The 10459-nt window shown below is 51.0% G+C and overlaps 1 long non-coding RNA gene across 1 annotated transcript; it reads right to left on the bottom strand.

Moving 5' to 3' along the window:
* LOC106028219 (uncharacterized) lies at positions 1–10459 on the bottom strand. Its single transcript, XR_010044926.1, has 3 exons — positions 10046–10459; positions 9619–9741; positions 1–9240 (listed from the first exon to the last, which is right to left on the bottom strand). It is a non-coding gene; the product is annotated as an uncharacterized LOC106028219 (long non-coding RNA).

Genomic DNA, 10459 nt, shown 5'->3' with positions numbered 1-10459 from the left:
TTCCCTTCTCCTTTTTACTTTTTTTCTAAGTGAATTTCAAGCAGTTTAGGTTCACAGCAAAATGGCACAGAAGGTACAGAGATTTCCCACACCACACCACACCTCCATCCCCACACAACCTCCCATCCCAAAGTGGCACCTGTACTACAATCAGTAGACTTACACGGATACATTGTAAGCACTCAAAGTTCACAGTGTAAGTGAGGATTGAGGATTAGCTCTTAGTATTGTCTGTTCTGCATTTGGACAAATGCATAATGACAAATATCCACCACTATAGTATCCTCAGAATTGTTTCATTTCCCTAAAAATCCTCGGTGTGTCCAGCAACCAGGGATTATGTTATGGTTTTCATAGTTTTACCTTTTTCAGAATATTATATAGTCGAAATTATACATATGGAACCTTTTCATTTGACTTCTTCCACTTCCTACTATGCATTTAAGTTTCCTGCATGTCTTTCCATAACTTGATAGCTCATTTCTTTTTGGCACTGGGTAATATTCCATTGCTGCTGTATATAGCACAGCTTATTTGTCCATTCACTTACTGAGAACGTTTTGATTGCTCCCCAGTTATGTCAATTATGAATAAAGCTGCTATAAACATCTATGTACAAGTTTTTGCAGGGACTTAAGTTTTCAGTTTGGGCAAATACTAAGGAGAGCATTTTAGTTGTGGAAGACCACCAAACTGTCTCTGAGAGAGGCTGTACCATCTGCATTCCCACCAGCAATGAATGAGCATTTCTGTTGCTCCACATCCTCATCAACATTTGGTGTTGTCAGGGCTCTGCTCTCAGCCATTCTCATAGATGTGTGGTTGGATTTCAATACTGTTGTTGTTTGGCAGGATTGGGTTTAATTGTTTAGTGTTAGGGTCTCACACAGGCCGAACAAGTGCTCCAGCTTCCATTGCCATTGTTACTATTTTATGGCATTGAGAACAGGATCCAGAACTTTGCTCGTAGTAGGCAAATTCCCTAGCACTGACCTAGGACTTCCCAGTCCTTCAATGATATTTTGTTTTTGTTGTTGTTGTTGGTATCAAGAATCAAACCCAGAATGCCAAACAGGTGTGCTTGCCAAACAGGTGCTGTGCTCAGTGCTGTTTAATTTGCAATCCCATGGTGACATGATGTTGAACATCTTTTCAGATACTTGCTATCTACAAGAATATATCTCCTTTGGTGGTTTGTCTGTTTGGGTCTTTTGCTCATTATTTAATCTGGTTGGTCATTTTTTTTCCTTTTTTGTTTTATTGTTGTTGTTGTTTGTTTGCTTGCTTGTTTGAGACATGGTCTCACTATATAGTTCAGGCTGGCCTTGAACTCACTCTGTGGCCCACGCTGGCCTCGAACTTGCAGTGATCCTCCTGCCTAAGCTGCCTGAGTGCTGAGATTACAGGGGTATGCCACTATGCCCAGCTTTCATTTTCTTGCTGAATTTTAAGAGTTCTTTGCATATTTGGAATAATGATTTGTTTTTTGTTTTAATCAGATGTGTCTTTTTACAAATCTTTTCGCTCAGTGTGTGGCTTGTCTGTTCAGTCTCTTGAACTCAGCCTTTGAGATGATAATTGTAATCTTTAACCAAGCCAGGATGTGGCAGAGTCCAGCCACTTCCATTTGACTCAAGACTTTAGTATGTTTTTTCAGGACTTTTTTTCATGGTCAGTCTTTACTTGTGATACCCTACAGACTGGCAAAGACCTTGTGTGATGTTTACCATGGTCTACTGGTTCACCCACTCAACCAGGACTCCTTGATATTCTTTTCCCTGCCAAACCCCATTCAAACCTAACTGTTTGGCATCTGCTTCTGACCAGCTGATCCAGCGCTTGGGGAGCCGGGTTGCAGGAACGGCTTGGAGTTGGGCTGAGGAGACCCCACTGAGAAAGTCATCACACTTGGAGTCAAAACAACACATGGCAGCAAAGAGGATCAAGAGAAAGGATGTGGCTTGAAGGCTGTTGGCTATCTGGCTGAGACAGGGTGTGTCCAAGAAGGGAGACAGTGAGGCCACAAAGTCTGAAAGATTGGAGTGGGGCCACATGCTGTAGGTCATAGTCACAAGCTATTACTCTGAATGCAATGGGAAGCTACAGAGGATTTCTAGCCTAGGAGTGACATGATGTGATTTGCATTTCTAAAAGCTCACATTGGTTACTGGAGGGAGAATGGATTAAAAAGAAGCAAGAGGAGAGGCACTAGGACCTATTCAATGCTTTACTGCTTCAATGACTATAAAAGTTTTTTTTGGCATTGGGAATTGAACTCCGGACCTCACATTTGCCAGGCAGGCACTGTGCCACTGAGCTATATCCCCAGCCTAATGCATATAAATATTCACAAAGCTGGAGCTGCAGAGTTGGATGCACATCGGCATTACACATTACACACACACTCACACTCACACCCGTGCTTCTCATACCCTCTGCACACTTAAACACCTCCACACCTTCCTGCACATCTGTGATCCTCAGGCAGCCACAAAGGTCTCAAGCACATTTGCTCCTGCACACTGCACAGCGGAGCTGTTTCCATGCACACGTAAGGACCCACACTCCCTTTCACAGACTCCTCACATGCACGTGAGATGATTTCATGCACGCACACAGAGCTACACACAAACACACAGAGCCATGCTTCTCCAGAGACATTATTTGCCTGTTCCCAAGCAGATCTGAGCAAGAGATCAGCTGGGACAAATAGGGCAGGAGGTAGTTGCAAGCCTACTTAGTCACGGGAGAAAGAAAATTCCACAAAGTCTGTTTTACCATCAATTGCACCTGAAGCTTGGACAGCCCGCTCCCAGGGAGGCTGCACTGAAGCCTTCATTCGGCTGGTTGGTTAGGGCTGGGGCTCTGCAGTCTTCCTCCTTCAGCCTCTGCTGCCTACCTACCACTAGCACCTGCAACTCAGTCCTCCTAGGACGCCAGGCCAGGGGGTGGGGTGCAGAGGGTGTAGGGCAACTGCCTGGAGCCCACGCAGCTCAAGGAGGGCCCCATGGGAAAGGTTCCTTCAGGACCTCACTTGCTGCAGCAGGCAGAGAATGGGCTGGGAATAGGCTCAAAAAACTTCAAGCCCTCAAAAAGGCCTTTGCAAGGCCCTGTAGGATCTCAACTGCTCTGCCCCAATCAGCTCCCCTTGTGACCCCACCCTCCAGCTCTGAGCTCTAATCACAGTGACCCGCAGGGCACTAGCAGCTATCTAAACATTGCTTCAGATCTGTGCATATGCCAATCTCGCCACCTACTTGAGGAAGTCTTCCAAGATGGTCCCACTGTGCCACCCTAATGCAAAGGCTCCCCTGTAGTCACTTCATTGCACTGCTCAGGCTCGCTGGGCTCTGTGTGTCTGCCACCCTTTGGTGCAGCAGGCAGGGCACACCCTGCAGCTGGGCACATAGCAAATGCTCAATAGAAGTGAATGCTGCTGTTCTGGGCAAGTGAATATAGAAAGATAACTTTCGGGCAGGATCCCTTGTTCTCTCTCATTTTCGTTGTCATCCCAGGAACCAGCTGGAGATCACCAAGCTTGCATCACCCTTCACAGTATGCCTGTGACATGATTTTTTTTTCTACCTCTTGTACTTCAACCAGCTGAAGAATGTCAGAACCCCTAGCCGGGATGGTAGGAATGGTGGAGATGGAGGTTGGGGTAACGTGGAATGGAGAAGTTCAGGTTAGTGTGTATACTTCCCTAGCACTGACTCTGGTGAGAGGGCAATGAAGCAGAGTGTGAGTGTGTGTGTGTGTGTGTGTGTGTGTGTGTGTGTGTTGTACATGTGTTGCATGTGTCCATGTTGCATGTGGGAAGCATGAGGCTGGCTTTTTAGGGGTTGAAAGAGCCAGAGAAAGCCCTGGAAGAGCAAGGAGACCTTAAATATCCTTGCCAGGGCTGCAGTAGCTTGCAGATTAAAGGCAAGGGCTGGCCGGACATTTGCATTGCTGAGAGGACTGGGTTGACCCAATGACTCAGGACCCAGACAGTGCTGGTGGCAATGGATGCTAGATAAACAGAAGCCTGGCCCTTGTGACTCCTGCAGAATCTGACTTCCCTTCTCCTGAGGCAAAGAATATGCAAACCGATGGCTATGGTTTCCTAGGCCACATCAGGACAGGTGTCACCACCATGTCAGAAGTGCACCCTCCTCCTCCAGACCAGGAGAGGTGTCAGAATTGTGCTCTAAACCGTGCTCCAAGAGCTGCTCCTGACAAATGGCCCAGGCTGTCACTGGTCTTCATGTGCCAAGTGCTTAATTAATAGATCGATCTCCCCTCACACCAGATCTGGGAGATAACTATTCATCTTTATTTCTCAGCGTTAAGCTTTGGCTAAGGAACCTGACCAGATTCCCACAGCTGAACGTGAGACCCGTGAAAGCTTGGCTCCAAGTCTTTCTCTTGCTATTTTCCCCTGCTGCCTGCTCCCGATGGGCACCTGTCCTGCCATGCTGTGGCATTTCCTGGGGATCTATTGCCTCCCAATTTTCAATCCTCCTCTATCATCTGGGTTCCAGCAGAAAGTGGGTATCCCTACTACGGGCACAATGGAGGAGCCTTTAAGAAGGCACTAGAGGCTGGGGATTTAGCTCAGCGGCATAAGCGCCTGCCTTGCAAGCAGGCAGTTGTGAGTTTGATCCCCGGTACCAATAAAAACGAAAAAGACAAAAAAAAAAATTTTTTTTTTAGGAAGGCACTAGAAGAGAGTCTGCAAAGGGTGGTAGAAGCTTGATGGGACAGGGAGGAGGTGACAGGAAGCTAGAGAGCCACAGCAAGGGGAAAAGTTTCCATTCTCCTCCGGTAAATGGTAAATAAACCAGCAGCCAGAAGGCACTAAGTTTACGTAGTGGACCTCAGAGAAGGGACAGGATAGAAGGCTGGGAGGCTGAGGAACTGATGAAGACCATCCAGAATGCTCTACTGCTGTTGTGCAGGGAGTGTGGGGGCTCCCTGTCCTGGGAGGTGTTTATGGAAATTAATCCTGCTTTTCATTACAGAAATCAATCAAAGCTGAGCACCTGGTGTGGTGGTTGTGGTGCACGTCTATAATCCCAGCTACTCAGGAGGGTGATGTAGAGGATCCCAAGTTCAAGACCAGCCTGGGAAATTTAGGAAGACTGTCTCAAAATGAGAAAGTACAGCAGGGCATGGTGGTGTGCTCTGGGAGGCTATGCCAGGAGGGTCACCAGCTGTAGCTCAGCCTTGGCATCTTAATGACAAGAAAGAAAGAAAAGAAAAGAGAGAAAAAGGAGTGAGAGAAGAGAGGGCGAGAAAGAAACAACAAAAATAAGAAGGGCTGGGAAATCCACCTCCTCCTACCTGCTGGCCACCAAGATGGCTCCTCAATCCAGCCAGACAGAAATTCCCACTGGGCCTCAGAGTGGTAGGGAGTGACACTCAGGGTCAGTTTGGGAATTACTCCTGGCAGAGATCTGGGTTGTGGCAGAGACTCTTGTTGGGGGGACCCATGGGTGGCAGCAGTGGGGCCAGCAGAGCTGTCTTAATCTGACTGCCCTGGCAGTGCTGCCCACTGTTTTCCAAGCCGGGTCTCCAGCTGCCCTGTCAACACCCTGAGCACCCTCAAGTCTTCCAGGGTATCTTCTGGAGCATCAGGTTGCATTTCTCCTGATTCCAGTAGGAACCCTGGCTGGTGTAACCACCCAGGAGCAAGAGAGGAAGCACGTGGTGGTGAGTGGCTCCCTGGCAGGGAAGCAGCAGGCAGGGTCCCAGAGATCTACAGCCCCGGTGGGCAGGCTGGGGACTGGCAGGACCCAGGCAGCCCTGCCCTCCCTCCACACACAGCACAGAGGGCATGGGCTCTGCTGAAATGAGCGCAGGGTGACTGACTCTGGCAGAGGGTGACAGTCACCTGGGTTGCAATGAATGCAAAGCCTGTGTGTGCCCTGCCCTCAGGAGCCCAGGGCTCTGAGGGACGGAGGTGGAAAGTGCCTAGGCAGGGAAATGTGGGAGTCACAGGTGCACCACCGGCTGCAGACACTGGGCAACTCTCAGAGACGCCTCACAGCACCCACAGATTCCAAGGAGAAACCCAGGTCTGAGCTCCCAAATGTTACTCCTCCCCTTCAGCCCCCCTTCTGTCCTCACAGACCTGAGGACAGCTCCTGGGAGGTGACCTGGGGAGACCCTGATTCCACTCCCCATCCCAGGAGAAAGACACATGCACTTTCCTGGGGTGCAGGATGCCCTGATCCCATAGTCTAGTGTTGCGCTGCTTTGCTGGTCCTGGGGATTGAACTCAGGGTCTTTACACTGAGCTATGTCCTGCAGCACCCCCCACCCTTTTTTTTTAAACAAGGGCTTGCTATGTAGTCAGGATGATGGCCTTGAACCCACTATGTAACCCAGGCTGGCCCTAAACTCACAGCAATCCTCTTGCCTCAGCCTCCCAAGTACTGAGATTACAGGTATGTGCCACCACAACCCATTTATTTTGTTTTTATGAAACAGGGTCTCCATATGTAGTTCAGACTTCCTGTGAACTCACTATGTAGCCCAGGCTGGTGTTGAGCTTTTAGTGAGCTGTCTGGCTCAGCCTTTGTTATGTAAACTACCCAGAGTGGGCTCCAGCTCATGATGTTCCCACCTCAGCCTCCCATAGGGCTGAGATCACAGGTGTGCACTGCCACTTCCGGCAGACATAGTTTTGCATGGAGGTGAACATGACGGTCTTTGCTAGGGAGGCACAGGCCAATGTCTCAGGCCATAGGAAGAACAGCAATAGGGCTGTCATTGTCTTGTGCTCCAGGAACCTCATCAGCCTGAGTCTGCCTCTCTCTGGGCCATCTGTGGCGTCACCAGGCACAGCTGGGCCTGGCCCTCAACTAAGACACCTTCTGCCCACCCCACTTCTTCTGCCCTGGACTCCCCTACACAGACCCCACCTGCCCCACTGCACGGCTCAGGTTGCCCAAGACAGGTGGGGTGGGGTCTGGGTATCACTGAGCTCCCCCTGGGTGCCTGGGTGCCGGGGTCAGGAGGGAGACCTGGTTGGGCAGCTGGGGCTGGAGTCCACCCTGGGGGAGGCAGCTTTCATCTGGGCTTTGCAGAACAAAGCTCCCCCACCCCACCCTGCCTGAGTGAGCGCTGGCATCAGCGTGCACATCCATCTCCAGGACGCCGCAGCTGTGACTGGATTATTTATAGCTCCAGTCTTACATTTCTAACACGAAAATATCACACAAAGGGAAAGGTAATGAAATCTCACCGCTCCAGCGCGGCCCTCACTCCACACAAGGAAGCCCTCGTGGCTGAGGTGGGGACAAAAGAGAGAGACCGGTGCCCCTTGGCCCCTCGCTGCAGCCCCCTTCCTAGCCGTCACTCACACGCTCGTCCCCTGGGCCACACGCGCGTCCTCGCGGACACCGTCGCGTGCTCGCTCGCTCACGTGCGGCGCCTCTGATGCAGACTGTTCTGAGCCTCCGCCGTGCGCAGTCCCAGCCCACCCCGCCTGGCCCACGGACAGTCGCACCCCTGCCGGCTCTCTCCCCCGCTCCTGCCTGACTCACTCACTCCCTGCCCTGAGCCTGCTTTTCTGCTTTGTCAATGCAGCCCCTGGCACATTAATTACCAGGCCTGTCCTCAGATGCTGAGGAGCCGGAGGAGGACCATGGCTGCCTGTCAGGGGTGGGGAAGTGTCAGCTTTCATTCATCCCCCTCTGCCTTCAAGCATCCCTGGGCATCGCCTCCCTGGGGACCCATTGTGTGGCACGTGGCAGGGAAGACCCGTATCCCGGGGCTGATATCCCCAGACACAGGAGACACAGGAGACACAGAAGACACAGGCCACGGGGTCCGCCTCTCACCCGCAGGCAGGGGTATCTGAGGGTATGCAGAGCTGAGGTCCCCTGTCCTCTACCTAACTGTCTCACAGTGTCACAGGCTGCGGGGCCTCCAAGCCCCTCTGAGCCCACAAGGAAAGCCAAGACCTCCTAGCCTGGCCCTGGAGCCCAAGCTGTCATCAGAAAGGGGCACCTCCTCCCAGACACAGTGGTGCGTGCTGAGACCTCAGCCCTCGTGGAGCCGGGCGTCGGTGAGTAAGTGAAGAAAGAGTAATACAAGGAAAGAAAAAAATAATAAAAGGGCTGGGCGTGTAGCTCAGTGTGAGGCCGTGGTTTCAATCTGTAGTACTAAAAATATAAAAACAAACTAAAAATAAAAATAAATAAGCATAAAAAGGGCTGGATTGAGCCCTAAGTATTACAACAGGTGGCACTGCCAGGAGTGACATAGATCACAACCTCCTCCTGTCTGGACGGTCAGTGTGTGTGTGTGTGTGTGTGTGTGTGTGTGTGTGTGTGTGTACTTATGCTGGAATGAAGGGAACTCACAGACCAGGACAGCTTCTCTTGACCGTGGTGACATATACCTGTATTCCCAGCATTTCGGAGGCTGAGGCAGGAGGATTGCCACGTGTTGGAGCCCAAGCTGGTTTACACAGAGAATTCAAGGAAAGTCTGGACTCTGTCTCAAAAAACCAAATAAAAGGGTGGGGGTTTAATTAAAATATTAGAAAAATAAATAAAAATAAATAAACAAATTATAAGATAAATAAAGATTTCACCTTGGGGACCAGGATCTGGGGTCAGAATATAAGGAGAAGAATAAGAAAACAGGGATATTTGGGGTTTGCATCTTGGCTCTGCCATTTGCTAGCTGTGTGACCCTGGATGAATCACTTAACCTCTCTGTGCTTCACAATGCTGACCTATAAAATGAGGATGATAATAGCACTTGCTACACCACAGGTGTTTCTGAGGATTCCACACAGGAATACGTGCTTAGAACAGTGCCTGATCCAGCACAGAAATTGGCAATTGTTTTTCTTCAAAAGATTAAAAAAAAAAAAACCACCAAGGTTGACATAAAAAACTTCATTTAGAGTTCCATCCTTCCTTGCTCCCAGAAGGCTCTGTGCACCCATCTCAGGTCTCACTTCCAGCTCCAGGCCTCTCATCAGTCCTGTCTGTGCTACAGTCGACATACATTCGCCTCTGTCTCAGACTGCACTCCTGCTTGATGCTGTTTTGGAGGGGGAGACGAGACACGCTCAGCATGCAGACGGAGTTCAGGACTGAAGACCCACAGAGGTGTAAATACCATTGCTTCCTAAGAGCAGCTCCAGGCTGTGGCTGCGGGAAGCATCCCAGGCGGGTGATGGGGGAGGCAAGTGCCCTGCAGTGCGATGAGAACAAGTGCCCTGGTCTGCGTAGGTGGCTGAAAGAGATAGGACACCCATTTTCCCAGCAGGGCTTGGGGGGCTCAGAAGCAAGGTAGCCAGACCAGCCAGTCTGTCCCCCTGGTGTTCATCAGAAACTCCGGACCAGGCCTGCCTGAGGCCTTTGGCCTGGCAGGCACTGCTCTTCGGTCACCTATGTATCAGGCCTCTCTTCTGATACCATCTCACTGCAGGCCCGTCTGGGACCCCCCATATAAAGTAACAGCATCTCCTCCCACCGGTCGCTCCCCCGGCCCTGGGCCAGCCTCTGATACTGTCAGGAATGTCTGTGTTGTGTGTCTGCCTGCCAGATGGAAGCTCCCAGAAGGCAGGCCCTGTGTTTCACCTCCTGCTCAATCCCCACCCTGGAGTATTACCCAGAAGTCGTAGGTGCTGCATGGAGATCAATAGTAAGACCAATAGACAAGTCGCTCATAGGTGCCTTCAGTGTCCCTTTAGTGAAGCAATGGGCCAAGCTGTTCTCTCATCATGTGGGGAAGCTGGAGGAAAAGGGACATTGTGTCATACTTGGACATGCAATTAGCACTACCAGAGGTTCATGCAAAGCAATTTAGCTGAGACCAAATCCACCCAGGACTCTGCATTCCCTGGTGCTCAGGTGACCAAGCGCACCCCTCCTAGGCCTGCCTTGCAATGGGTCCACTCAGTCCTGGACAGCTTTGGGCACACAGCTGGTTCGTCCCTGGCCTGAGAATGCCCAAGACTGTGCAGTCACTTAGGCTGTTTGCATGATGTCAGGACCGTGGCCATGATAGAGTAGCCTCAGGGAGTTCAGGTACTGACCTCAGAGCCAGGTCACAGGTCCAGAAAAGGGCCAATCAAGGCTGGCACCAGGAGGGAGGTGAGGGTGCCCGGTACTGCGGTCAGGGCAGTGTGAGGCTGCAGTCTTGGAGGGCTGGCAATGCCAGGCATGGAGGAGGCAGCCTGTGAAGGGTCGGGGTCCAGTCGGTGTGCTGGCCCCAGTCCTCCCTCCACCATGGTGCTCCCAGCAGCTCTTGGTGCTGGGCGGCAATGTGGCTTGGCCAGGCACTCTTCCAGCCGAGCCTCAGGAAGAGCTGGAGGCTTGACTAGGGGAGCAGGAGCCAAAATTACTGTCAGGGAGATTTGCCATCAGGCTCAGAATGGTCTCATTCCTGAGTCATGCTCTCCTGTCACCTTATAGCACCTCTTCCTACTCATGAATTCTGTGCAGGGACA

Source organism: Cavia porcellus, unplaced genomic scaffold (assembly GCF_034190915.1).
Source record: "Cavia porcellus strain 051 isolate PalLab524CR breed Dunkin Hartley unplaced genomic scaffold, mCavPor4.1 scaffold_31, whole genome shotgun sequence".
NCBI lineage: Eukaryota > Metazoa > Chordata > Mammalia > Rodentia > Caviidae > Cavia > Cavia porcellus.
This window is presented reverse-complemented; position numbering and strand designations above follow the sequence as displayed.